This window comes from Anolis sagrei, chromosome 2 (assembly GCF_037176765.1).
Source record: "Anolis sagrei isolate rAnoSag1 chromosome 2, rAnoSag1.mat, whole genome shotgun sequence".
NCBI classification, from domain to species: Eukaryota; Metazoa; Chordata; class Lepidosauria; order Squamata; family Dactyloidae; genus Anolis; species Anolis sagrei.
Genome location: NC_090022.1, coordinates 4,271,508 through 4,284,051, shown reverse-complemented (window position 1 = coordinate 4,284,051; position 12,544 = coordinate 4,271,508). Strand labels below are relative to the sequence as shown.

The 12,544-nt window shown below is 46.4% G+C and overlaps 1 protein-coding gene across 3 annotated transcripts in view; it reads right to left on the bottom strand.

The window, feature by feature from the left end:
* LOC132766367 (zinc finger protein 420-like) overlaps positions 1 to 12,544 on the bottom strand; it is a 44,449-nt gene that overhangs the window by 3,661 nt on the left and 28,244 nt on the right. The window contains exon 1 of one of the 3 annotated variants that reach the window (XM_067465042.1): positions 12,448 to 12,527. The exons of 1 other annotated variant lie outside the window; for it this stretch is intronic. The gene's annotated coding sequence lies outside the window, so the exon portion shown is untranslated. Of the gene's footprint in view, positions 1 to 12,447; positions 12,528 to 12,544 lie in introns of those variants that run through there. One more of the 3 variants, XM_067465041.1, reaches the window with a different exon arrangement.

Here is a 12,544-nt window from a genome sequence, read left to right as displayed (position 1 = left end):
TACAGAAACACTTGCTGGAACGCCTCAGCAAACGAGAGTCCAAAAGTGGCAGGCTCAAACCGAGAACCTCAACCAATGGCTGATACCAAATGAGAGACTCCCCCCTGGGCACACAGAGGACTGGGCGACTTGGAAGGCACTGAACAGACTGTGCTCTGGCACCACGAGATGCAGAGCCAACCTTCAGAAATGGGGCCACAAAGTGGAATCCTCGACATGTGAGTGCGGAGAAGAGCAAACCACTGACCACCTGCTGCAATGCAACCTGAGCCCTGCCACATGCACAATGGAGGACCTTCTTGCAGCAACACCAGAAGCACTCCAAGGGGCCAGATACTGGTCAAAGGACATTTAATCAACTATCAAACTCACACATTTTGTATTTTCTCTGTTTGTTTGCTTTGTTCTGTTAGAAATGTAATATAATTGACTGGCTTCCCTGACACGAGAAATAAAATATGTTTCAATTTTAATTGCTTGTACTGTTGTTGTTGTTGTTATTATTGCGTGTACTGTTGTATTCGAGCTCGGCCTCATGTAAGCCGCACTGAGTCCCCTAGGAAGATGGTAGCAGGTAGCAACAACAAGTGTTGTTGTTGCTACCTGCTACCTGATGGTAGCAACAACCAGTGTTGTTGTTGTTGTTGTTGTTATTATTGCAAGACATCTTTTTGCCCAATCTTTTAACCTTGTCTGACTCAACTGCCGAGTATACCTGTCCAGTTTGGCATAGGTCTGCCCATGCAAAGCAGGTGAACACAGCACTGAATGAAACACGCAGAATAATCACAGGATGTCTTAAACCTACACCTGTTGATAAACTCTACCAGCTTGCTGGCATTGCACACACACACACACACCGCAATATGCGATGGGAAGTTGCTGCGAAATGTGAAAGAAATAATAATAATAATAATAATAATCTTTATTGTACCCCGCTACCATCTCCCCAAGGGACTCGGTGTGGCTTACATGAGGCCGAGCCCAAAATACAACAATACAAGCAATAACAACAATACAAAGCAATTAAAATAAATCTCAACCCAAATAGCATAAACATTGACAATAGCATAACATACATTTAAAATCTATGGCTGGGCCGAATGTAATTAAAATTTAAAATAATGCTTGGCATGAACAAGATAGGGAGGTGGGGCGTTGGTGGGAACATACAAACAATCCTAAATCAGTATAAGGTGCTTTAGAGGACATAGTGCTAAGGGTTCATTATTCTGGGAAGGCACACTGGAATAACCACATTTTCAAGCTCCTCCTAAAGACTGTCAGAGTTGGGGCATGCCTGATGTCCTTGGGAAGTGAGTTCTAGAGTCGAGGGGCCACCGCTGAGAAGGCCCTCTCTCTCGTCCCCACCAATCGTGCTTGCGATGGAGGTGGGAGCGCAAGCAGGGCCTCTCCAGATGATCGAAGAGATCGTGTGGGTTCGTACACAGAAATGCGGCCACGCAGGTAGGCAGGTCCCAAACCGTTCAGGGCTTTGTAGGTAAGAACCTGCACCTTGAATTGGGTCCGGAAAATGAACGGCAGCCAATGGAGCTCCTTAAACAGGAGGGTTGACCGCTCCCTGTAAGGAGCACCAGTTAACAACCTGGCCGCCACCCGTTGGACCAACTGAAATTTCCAAGCCGTCTTCAAGGGCAGCCCCACATAGAGCGCATTACAGTAGTCCAATCTGGGGGTGACTAAGGCTCCAAATTAGGGGAAAGCATTAGACTCAAATTAGTGGAAAGCATTATGAGAATGACCACTCCAGCAACAACAAGGGTTTCCCTCTGGACAGGTAAACCAGGAAATCCCAACTGGGTGCCCCCCCCCCCCATGAGGGAGGGTCTTCCTCCAGGGGAAACCAAGAATGGGCAACTTGGAAGTCCCTGAACAGACTCAGAAGTGGAGTGGGCAGATCAAAAGACAACCTGGCAAAATGGCCCTACCTAAAAGAATCCCACACCTTGTGTGACTGTGGAGCAGAACAAACAACTCCGCATCAGTATGCTTGTCCACAATGCCCTGCCTCATGCACAAAGGAAGAACTGTTTGAAGCTACAGACAATGCAGTTGCTGTTGCCCGTTTTTGGTCAAAAATTATTTAGCCACTTGCACTCCATCTATTTTTATCAGTTTTATACTTATGTATGCAATGCTTTTGATACGAAATAAATAAATAATACCCAATCAAAAACGATCCCTAGTGAGATACAATGGGAATAGCGGTCCAAGATCTTTATTGTGAGTTTTTCATACTGTGATGTGTTAACAGTGCAATTCAAGCTTTGTAAAGGAGGAGATCTTGAAATAGGGTCAATGCAGTATGGAGCAAATTTTGTCATAAATATCTTCTTTCTCTATTTCCTTCTTGCCTCTATATGGAAATAGCACCCCGTATGATAAGTCTTGGGGGAAAGAAGACTCCACTGCCTTGAGTGGCTTTCTCTCAAATCAGAAAAATATTGGGTTGTTGTAGGTTTTTTCGGGCTATATGGCCATGTTCTAGAGGCATTCCCTCCTGACGTTTCACCTGCATCTATGGCAAGCATCCTCAGGGGTAGTGAGGTCTGTTGGAAGTAGGAAAATGGGTTTATATATCTGTGGAATGACCAGGGTGGGACAAAGGACTCTTGTCTGTTGGAGCTAGGTGTGAATGTTTCAACTGACCACCTTGATTAGCATTTGATAGCCTGGCAGTGCCTGGAGCAATCATTTCTTGAGAGGTGTTAAGATGTGCCTGGTTGTTTCCTCTCTGCTGTTTTGCTGTTTTAATTTTAGAGTTTTTTAATACTGGTACCCAGATTTTGTTCATTTTCATGGTTTCCTCCTTTCTGTTGAAATTGTCCACATACTTGTGTCCATATGAAGCCTTCGACAATACAGAAAAATATTGTTTCTGTGTCTCCTTCCTACAGTCCAGTATCTATCCCATGTTTTGTCAACTAAGCCTCACTGGAAATATCCACAGCACACTCGGCAGTCAAGTGTCCAAAAGAATATTACAAAATGCATATAAGTGGAGGGAGAACAAATAGAAAAAAGACATAGGCCAATGCAAAATTTTACATCAAAGAAGGTTTGATGGAAGACATCTAGCTTAGCAGCAATACTTAAATCCTGACCTCACAACCTCTGAGAATGCTTGCCATAGATGCAGGCGAAATGTCAGGAGGGAATGCTTCTAGAATATGGCCATATAGCCCGAAAAACCTACAACAACCCAATAATATACACAATTACATAAAATGATTATAAATATACATTAACAACAGTTCGCCAGGTTTAAAACATCATCCAAATAAGTTCAAATTACAGTCCATAAAATCTCAACATCACCAATTAAATCCGTCTATTCTACGGACGCTTGCTCCCACGGCCAGGATTTAAGCTTCTTGCGAAATGTCAGGAGGGAGGGGGCAGATCTCACCTCCTTAGGGAGGGAGTTCCACAGCTGGGAGGCCACCACGGAGAAGGCTCCATCTCTTGTCCCCACCAAACGTCAGAGAAGCAGGATCAAAAGAGAAGGGTGATCAAAATGGTCAATGCCTTGGAAGCTAAACCCTATGAGGAGTGGCTGAGGGAGTTGGGGGATATACAGTATTCCCTTGCTACTTTGCGGATCGCTTTTAATGGACTCGCTGTTTTGTGGGTTTTTGGAAATATTACTAAAAATATAAAATATTTATGTCCAGTGGAGGCCAGGGACCCCGGAAGAGCGGCGACCTGAGGCTGGGAGGGGCTAAGGAAGCGCAGGTAAGAAAATAATATATAAAATATATAAAATGTTTAAATATTAAAATGAATATGGCGTTCATACTTTATGGATTTTCACTTATGGCGAGTAGTCCTGGAACAGAACCCCCGCAATAAATGAAGGATCACTGTATTTAGCTTGGAGCAAATAAGGCTAAGAGAAGGGAGCATGAGAGTCAAACTAGTCCAATGTGGGCTAGGCAAAACTACGGTGAGGTGGATCTGTAATTGGTTAAGTGGACGAACCCAGAGGGTGATTCTCCCCAATGCTTCCTCTTCATCCTGGAAAGAAGTGACAAGTGGAGTGCCGCAGGGTTCCGTCCTGGGCCCGGTCCTGTTCAACATCTTTATTAATGACTTAGATGAAGGGCTAGAAGGCAGGATCATCAAGTTTGCAGACGGGACCAAATTGGGAGGGATAGCCAATAGTCCAGAGGACAGGAGCAGGATTCAAAACGATCTTGACAGATTGGAGAGGTGGGCCAAAACTAACAAAATGAAGTTCAACAGTGACAAATGCAAGATACTCCACCTTGGCAGGAAAAACGAAACCCAAAGATACAGAATGGAGGACAATGCCTGGCTCGAGAGCAGTACGTGTGAAAATGATCATGGAGTCCTCGTGGACAACAAGTTAAACATGAGCCAACAATGTGATGTCGCGGCAAAAAAAGCCAATGGGATTTTGGCCTGCATCAATAGGAGCATAGTGTCTAGATCTAGGGAAGTAATGCTACCCCTCTATTCTGCCTTGGTTAGATCACACCTGGAATATTGTGTCCAATTCTGGGCACCACAATTCAAGAGAGATATTGACAAGCTGGAATGTGTCCAGAGGAGGGCGACTAAAATGATAAAAGGTCTGGAGAACAAGCCCTATGAGGAGCGGCTTAAGGAGCTGGGCATGTTTAGCCTGAGGAAGAGAAGGCTGAGAGGAGATATGATAGCCATGTATAAATATGTGAGAGGAAGCCACAGGGAGGAGGGAGCAAGCTTGTTTTCTGCTTCCTTGGAGAATAGGACGTAATGGAACAATGGCTTCAAACTACATCTGGAATGGGGAGATGACCAGGGCTATTGACATGATCGCTCCGGAACGTCCCCTCTCAAGTAACCGAGCTAAACCAGCCCCTTGGTTTACTGAGGAGCTGGCAGCGATGAAGCGAAGGAAGAGGGTTCTAGAGAGCGTGTGGCGCTCGGACCCAAACGAGTCAAACCGAACACGGTTTGTGTCCTTTTTGAGGGCATATGCCGCGGCAATAAAGGCTGCAAAGAAAACTTTCTTTGCAGCCACTATTGCGTCTGCAAAAAACCGTCCGGCGGAGTTGTTCCGGGTTGTCAGAGGTCTTTTAACTCCCCCTATCTCAGGTGGGAGCCCTGACAACTCGGCAGCGCGCTGTGAAGCATTTGCTCGGTTCTTTGCAGACAAAGTCGCTTTGATCCGCTCTGGGCTGGATGCCACATTAGATGCAGTCTCTGTGGATGTGACACAAGCACCTGCTTGTCCGATTTTGTTGGATTCTTTTCAGTTTGTGAAACCCGAGGATGTGGACAAGATACTTGGAGGAATGAGACCCACCACGTCCATCCTAGACCCCTGCCCATCCTGGCTTCTAAAGGAGGCCAGAGGGGGATTGGCCGAGTGGGTAACGGTGGTGGTTAATGCCTCCCTTCGGGAAGGCAAGATTCCAGCGAGCCTAAAACAGGCTGTTATAAAGCCGCTGTTGAAGAAACCATCACTTGACCCCACTAAATTGGACAACTTTCGGCCTGTTTCCAATCTTCCCTTCTTGGGCAAAGTCATGGAAAGCGTGGTGGCCTCACAACTCCAGGTATTTTTGAGAGACACGGATTATCTGGATCCGGCACAGTCTGGCTTCAGACCGGGACATGGTACCGAGACGGTCTTGGTCGCCTTAGTGGATGATCTGCGCCGGGAGCTAGACAGGGGGAGTGTGTCCCTGTTGGTGCTCCTGGACCTCTCAGCGGCCTTCGATACCGTCGACCACGGTATTCTTCTGGGGCGCCTTGCAGAGATGGGTCTCGGGGGCACTGCTCTGCAGTGGCTCCGGTCATTTCTGGAGGGTCGCACTCAGAAGGTGTTACTGGGAGACTCCTGTTCAACGCCACAGCCGTTGACTTGTGGCGTTCCTCAGGGTTCCATCTTGTCCCCCTTGCTGTTTAACATCTACATGAAGCCGCTGGGTGAGATCATCCGGAGTTTCGGGGTGCGGTGTCACCTGTACGCAGATGACGTCCAACTCTGTCACTCCTTCCCACCTGCTACTAAGGAGGCCGTCGAAGTCCTGAACCGGTGCCTGGCCGCTGTAATGGTCTGGATGAGGGTGAACAAACTGAAACTAAATCCAGACAAGACAGAGGTACTCCTGGTCAGTCGCAAGGCCGAACAGGGTATAGGGTTACAGCCTGTGCTGGACGGGGTCGCACTCCCCTTGAAGGCGCAGGTTCGCAGCTTGGGTGTGACCCTGGACTCATCGCTGAGCCTGGAGCCTCAGGTTTCAGCGGTGACCAGGGGAGCATTTGCACAGCTTCGGCTCGTGCGCCAACTGCGCCCGTATCTTGGGAAGTCTGACTTGGCCACGGTGGTACACGCTTTGGTCACATCCCGCCTCGACTACTGTAACGCTCTCTACGTGGGGCTGCCCTTGAAGACGGCCCGGAAGCTTCAGCTAGTCCAACGCGCGGCAGCCATGTTGTTAACGGGAGCAGGACACAGAGAGCGTACAACGCCCCTGTTGTCCCAGCTCCACTGGCTGCCGATTCGCTACCGGGCCCAATTTAAGGTGCTGGTGTTATCCTACAAAGCCCTAAACGGTTCCGGCCCAAAATACCTTGCAGACCGCATCTCGGCCTACGAGCCCACGAGGGCCTTGAGATCATCCGGGGAGGCCCTTCTCTCGGTCCCGCCTGCCTCACAGGCACGTCTGGCGGGGACGAGGGAGCGGGCCTTCTTGGTGGTGGCCCCCCGGCTGTGGAACACCCTCCCTGCTGAAGTTAGACAGGCGCCCTCCTTGATGGCCTTTCGTAGGGGCCTGAAAACATGGCTCTTCGAGCAGGCCTTCAATTGAGTGTTCTTGAAACGACATAGGAATGAACTAGGATTATGAATTTTGGCTATGACCCCAGGACCTGACGAAGCGGATTTTTAGCATAAGTATATGTTATGTTGTATTTGTCCGGTCTGTATTGTCATTATCACTGTACACTGTCTTTTTGTTGTTGTTCACCGCCCCGAGTCGCCCCCGGGCTGAGAGGGGCGGTCAATAAATGCAATAAATAAATAATAAATAAATAAGAGAGGAGATTCCACCTGAACATGAGGAAGAACTTCCTGACTGTGAGAGCCGTTCAGCAGTGGAACTCTCTGCCCCGGAGCGTGGTGGAAGCTCCTTTTTTGGAAGCTTTGAAACAGAGGCTGGATGGCCATCTGTCAGGGGTGATTTGAATGCAATATTCCTGCTTCTTGGCAGAATGGGGTTGGACTGGATGATGGCCCAGGAGGTCTCTTCCAACTCTTTGATTCTATGATTCTATGATTCATGAGGAGACAGCAAAGCCTGGAGAAGACAATGATGCTGGGGAAAGTGGAAGGCAAAAGGAAGAGGGGCCGACCCAGGGCAAGGTGGATGGATGGCATCCTTGAAGTGACTGGACTGACCTTGAAGAAGCTGGGGGTGGTGACGGCCGACAGGGAGCTCTGGCGTGGGCTGGTCCATGAGGTCACGAAGAGTCGGAGACAACTGAACGAATGAACAACAACAAGACCACACCTGAAATCACACTGTGTCCAATTCTGGGCACTACAATTTAAGGGAGATATAAATAATAATAATAATAATTATTATTATTATTATTATTATTATTATTATTATTATTATAATTGCTACGTTCAGCAAAGGACAAGAGAGATCCTCTCACCTCTGCAGGAGTCTACTGTGTACCATGCAGCTGTGGACAATTCTACATACGGACCCCCAAACGCAGCATTGCCCAGATACGCATCAAGGAACATGAAAGGCACTGCAGACTACTTCAACCAGAGAAGTCAGCCATAGCAGAGCACCTGATGAACCAACCTGGACACAGCATTTTATTTGAGAACACAAAAATGCTCGACCACTCTCACAACCACTATGTCAGACTACACAGAGAAGCCATTGAAATACACAAACATTTCAACAGAAAGGAGGAAACCATGAAAATGAACAAAATCCAGATACCAGTATTAAAAAACTCTAAAACTGCAACAGCAAAAACAGCAGAGAGGAAACAGGCAGGGACATCTAATTACCTTTCAAGAAGAGTTTGCTCCAGGCACAGTCAGCCCATTGTATGCTAATCAAGATGGTCAGTTGAAAGATTCACACCTAGCCCAACTGACATAAGTCCTTTGTCCCACTCTGGTCATTCCACAGATATATAAACCCCCTTTTTCCTATTTCCAACAGACCTCACTACCTCTGAGGATGCTTGCCATAGATGCAGGCGAAACGTCAGGAGAAAAATTGCCTCCAGAACATGGCCATATAGCCCGAAAAAACCCACAAGAACTTAATAATAATAATAATAATAATAATAATGCCCCCCCCCCCATAATCCCTCATTAAGCTAGGTCTCCCTCCCACTTGTTCTCCTGCCTTTTCATTCAGAGAGACCTTTAAGAAACCTCTACGTCCCGCCTCGCAGTTTAAGATCATCTGGGGAGGCCCTGCTCTTGGTCCCACCAGCTTCAGAAATGCATTTGGCGGGGACGAGAGACAGGGCCTTCTTGGTGATGGCCCCCCACCTGAGATAAGATCGGCCTCATCCCTCCTGTCTTTCAGGAAGAAATTGAAATCATGGTTCTGGGACCAGGCTTTTGGACAGCAGGCATAACAGCACACTTTGAATGTGGAACTGGACTGGTTATATGACTGAAAATAATGTTTTAATTGTTTTTAATTAATGTTCTATCTATTGTTTTAAATTGTTGTTATATTGTTGTATCTATTATATGTTGCAGCATCAAATTATTGCAAATGCAAGCCATCCTGAGTCCCCCTCCGGGGGTTGACAAAGACGGGGTAGAAATGTTTGAAATCTATATATATGTAATGTTTGGGTTGTTGTAGGTTTTTTTGGGCTATATGGCCATGTTTTAGAGGCATTTTCTCCTGACGTTTCGCCTGCCATCTATGGCAAGCATCCTCAGAGGTAGTGAAGTCTGTTGGAACTAGGAAAAACAGACCTCACTACGTCTGAGGATGCTTGCCATAAATGCAGGCGAAATGTCAGGAGAGAATGCCTCTAGAATATGGTCATACAGCCCGAAAAAACCTACAACCCAGTGATTCCGGCCATGAAAGCCTTCGACAATACAAATGTAATGTTTGCTTGTGGGATTAACATAACTCAAAAACCACTGGACCAAATGACACCAAATTTGGACACAATACACATATCAGGCCAATGAGTGACCATCACTCATAAAAATACTGAAAAACACAGCATAAGAGGCTTAAAAAGCCAAAACATAAAAAATACATTACAACGCATGTGCAAAACCATCTCTCTCTCTCTCTCTATATATATATATGCAAACACACATATATACACACATACACAAATATACACAAACACACAAAACACATATACACAGACTGGCCCACAGTAATGCGTGGCTGGGGACGGCTAATAATAATAATAATAATAATAATAATAACAACAACAACAACAACACATCAAACTCCTCTGGGACTTCTGAATTCAGACTGACAGAGTTTTGGAGCACAGGACTCCTGACCTCACGATTGTGTTAAAAAACTGAGTGTGGATCGTCGATGTTGCAATCCCAGGTGACAGCAGGATTGAAGAGAAACAACTGGAAAAGCTGACACGATATGAGCATTTAAAGATCGAACTGCAAAGGCTCTGGCACAAACCAGTAAAGGTGGTCCCAGTGGTAATTGGCACACTGGGTGCAGTGCCTAAAGACCTTGGCCTGCACTTAAACACAATCGGCACTGACAAAATTGCCATCTGCCAGCTGCAAAAGGCCACCCTACTGGGATCTGCACGCATTATTTGCCAATACATCACACAGTCCTAGACACTTGGGAAGTGTCTGACGTGTGATCCAATACAACAGCTAGCAGAGTGATCTTGTTTGCTGTGGACTCATTGTGTTTCTAATAATAATAATAATAATAATAATAATAATAATAATAAGCATAAAGAAGAGGATAGTGGGATAGTGTTGGAAATGACAACCTTCTTCAAGCCTTCTCTAGTAATCTGTTTATCTATGATCCTGTTGCTTGCTGTTTCCTGTACGCATGTTCTGGTATGCAGCTTCCTTTACTCTATGGTTCCTGAGAAGTTATAAAAGGGACTACAGGCCACATGATCACTTCAGACTATAGACCACATGTGCGTGCTCTCTCTCCCCCCTTTTGACTATATGACCAATTGATAACTGTTTTGTTAGGTGCTTTTCCTGCATGGCAGAAGGGGGTTAGTCTGGATGGCCCCTGGGTTTGGTCCTATTATTATCATTATTATTATTCCAGAGACATAGTTTTCTTAGATCTACAGAGACACTCGCTGGAACACCCCAGCAAGCGAGAGTCCAAAAGTGGCAGGCCCAAACCCAGCACCTCAATCCATGGGTGATACCAGATGAGAGACTCCCCCCTGGGCACACAGAAGATGGGGCGACTTGGAAGGCGTTGAACAGACTGCGCTCTGGCACCACGAGATGCAGAGCCAACCTCAAGAAATGGGGCCACAAAGTGGAATCCACGACGTGCGAGTGCGGAGAAGAGCAAACCACTGACCACCTGCTGTGATGCAACCTGAGCCCTGCCACATGCACAAGGGAGGACCTTCTTGCGGCAACATCAGAGGCACTCCAAGTGGCCAGATACTCGTCAAAGGACATCTAACCAACTACCAAGTTTGCAAAATCTGTGGGTTTTTTTTCTTTTTTCTTTTTAATCTGTGTGTTTGTTTTGTTTTGTTAGAATTGTAACACAATGGTATGGTTGCTGATGACACGATAAATAAATTCCAGAGGCTGGGTATGTTGGACATGACAACCTTCTTCTAGCCTTCTCTAGTAATCTGTTTATCTAATTTTGTGTGTGTCACAGGATCTACTTGAGAAACTGCAAGTGGCTTCTGGTGTGAGAGAATTGCTCAGGGGACACCCGGATGTCTTTGATGTTTTACCATCCTTGTGGGAGGCTTCACTCATGTCCCCACATGGGAAGCTGGAACTGACAGACGACACCAAATTGGGAGGGATAGCCAACACTCCAGAGGACAGGAGCAGGATTCAAAACAATCTTGACAGATTAGAGAGATGATTGGCCAAAATTAACAAAATGAAGTTCAACAGTGACAAATGCAAGATACTCCACTTTGGCAGAAAAAAGGAAATGCAAAGATACAGAATGGGGGACAATGCCTGGCTCGAGAGCAGTACGTGTGAAAAAGATCTTGGAGTCCTTGTGGACAACAAGTGAAACATGAGCCAACAATGTGATGTGGCGGCAAAAAAAAAAGCCAATGGGATTTTGGCCTGCATCAATAGGAGCATAGTGTCTAGATCTAAGGAAGTAATGCTACCCCTCTATTCCGCTTTGTTTAGACCACACCTGGAATATTGTGTCCAATTCTGGGCACCACAATTCAAGAGAGATATTGACAAGCTGGAATGTGTCCAGAGGAGGGTGACTAAAATGATCAAGGGTCTGGAGAACAAGCCCTATGAGGAGCGGCTTAAGGAGCTGGGCATAGTTTAGCCTGAAGAAGAGAAGGCGGAGAGGGGATATGATAGCCATGTATAAATATGTGAGAGGAAGCCACAGGGAGGAGGAGGGAGCAAGCTTGTTTTCTGCTTCCTTGGAGACTAGGACGCAATGGAGCAATGGCTTCAAACTACAAGAGAGGAGATTCCACCTGAACATGAGGAAGAACTTCCTGACTGTGAGAGCCGTTCAGCAGTGGAACTCTCTGCCCCGGAGTGTGGTGGAGGCTCCTTCTTTGGAAGCTTTTAAACAGAGGCTGGATGGCCATCTGTCAGGGGTGATTTGAATGCAATATTCCTGCTTCTTGGCAGAATGGGGTTGGACTGGATGGCCCATGAGGTCTCTTCCAACTTTTTGATTCTATGATTCTGTGAAGAGGAAGCCTTGGGGAGCATCACCCTCTGGGTTCGTTCATTTAACCAATTCCAGATCCACCTCACCGTAGATTTGCCTAGCCCACATTGGACTAGTTTGTTTACCTTTACTACCTTTACTATATATGTTTTTGGGCACGGAGGAACACTTCTAAAGCTCTGTTTTCCTATCAGATCAGATGTAACAGGTTATTCAGTCTAACAACTGAAACCATTTCCTGGCATAATTATATCTCGTTGTATATCACAAGAGAAGATCCTACTCTAAAGGGTTTTTGGCTCTTCTCTGAAAGGTCATGCTTGCCTAAAAAGTTATGATCTCCAAATGGTGGTTAGGAATGCCATTTCCCAAAATCATTTCCTTCTTTCCTTCCTCTCTCTCTCTCTGGCCTTGAGCTGCTGAAAACAAAGGCCAGGCTGGAGTTTCTCCCCTTCCTTTTCCCTCCTTTCACCCCAAAGGACAATAATGACCCCCATAAAAGAAGCCACCTTTGTCACCATCTCACCTTCTTCCTCTTCCTTCCTGCTCCTCACCTGCTGAGCCTGGCTCCTCCCTCCGGAAATGACGTCTGAATGAGAGGCGTCGCCCTTCTCCACTTCCTC